Below are 1,282 nucleotides of genomic sequence, written 5' to 3'. Positions count from 1 at the left end.
CACCACCAACCAGAACAGTACAGGAAATATAAGGTTGATCACTTCATGATACATAGTCTTCAATGCCAGTTTAGCCTGGATTGTCTGGAAAGCTGCTGCTGTTGCTGCTAAGTCGCTTCAGTCGTGTCCGACTCTGTGCGACCCCATAGACGGCAGCCCACTAGGCTCCTCTGTCCCTGGGATTCTCCAGGCAAGAACACTGGAGTGGGTTGCCATTTCCTTCTCCAATGCATGAAAGTGAAAAGTGAAAGTGAAGTCACTCAGTCGTGTCTGACTCTTAGCAACCCCATGGACTGCAGCCCACCAAGCTCCTCCGTCCATGGGATTTTCCAGGCAAGAGTACTGGAGTGGAGTGCCATTGCCTTCTCCAGTCTGGAAAGCAGGTAGCCATTTAAGGTCCGTGAGAGCAATCTTTGCTTAACTTCTCCAGTGTAGAAGGGGAGACGGACATGCTGGGGAGCTGGAGTCAGGAGGGCACAGTTATGACCTGATGTTTCTTCTTCTTGCAGAGGCCCCGGTGCTCTCGTCAATCTGGTGTGTCCTGAGCGTCGAGGGGGCTTGTCCTGGCAGCCGGGAGAGGCTGTTGTCCTGGGGCTTGTGGCACCCCCGGGCACTGTCACTGCCCTCGTCGCTGTTTCTGTTCCTACTGCTGCCTTGACTGTGGGAAGCCCGGCCCTGGGTCTGGGCAGTGGGTGTGTGGTGTGTCTTTTCCCCAATAAAGGCTGGTGCTGACCCTCTTGTCTGTGCTGTTTGAGGGCTAAGATGAGGAAAGAGCAAAAGGGTCTGAGTGTGCCTGTGGGATTCTGGGATTGACTTCTTTAGGAGGGATAAGCGATTTATTCTGAGAACACCAACAAATGGATATTGGTTAGGTGTGGCCAAGGGGGAGATGGGTGGATGCCAAACCCAGGGTGACTTGCCATAGACATGTATCTCAGCTCCAGGAAGGGGAGAGTCAGGCCTCTTTTTGGACTTGCTGACTTTTCTTTGGTTGGAGGATGAGGGTTGGGGTGGAGCTGGGGTGAATGGCTAGTTTTTTGAGTCACTTGGATGATCCCACCATGGTCCACCTTCCTTGGGGGCCAGCCCTTGGCTTCACAATAGGTGTTTTGTCCCCTCCAGGAAACTTTGCTATAGGGTGGGATGTCTTTAGGCTCTTTCGACCAAGATAATTAAAAAAAAAAAAAAAAAAATATATATATATATAGCTCTTTTATGCCATCACATGTATTCTTCTAATAGAGCTCCATAAAAATAACTGGGGTTCCCTGGTGGCTCAGAT

At 50.8% G+C, this 1,282-nt stretch overlaps 1 protein-coding gene across 1 annotated transcript in view; it reads left to right on the top strand.

Annotated features, from left to right (window-relative positions):
* The window catches only part of WFDC3 (WAP four-disulfide core domain 3), a 13,589-nt gene extending 12,856 nt beyond the window's left edge, over window positions 1-733 (top strand). Inside the window, exon 6 of the mRNA XM_010835022.1 lies at window positions 510-733. The gene's annotated coding sequence lies outside the window, so the exon portion shown is untranslated. The remainder of the gene's footprint in view (window positions 1-509) is intronic.
* Window positions 734-1,282: the final 549 nt, after the last annotated feature.

The sequence above is a fragment of the Bison bison genome, unplaced genomic scaffold, assembly GCF_000754665.1.
Source record: "Bison bison bison isolate TAMUID 2011002044 unplaced genomic scaffold, Bison_UMD1.0 scf7180017864038, whole genome shotgun sequence".
NCBI classification, from domain to species: domain Eukaryota; kingdom Metazoa; phylum Chordata; class Mammalia; order Artiodactyla; family Bovidae; genus Bison; species Bison bison.
This window is presented reverse-complemented; position numbering and strand designations above follow the sequence as displayed.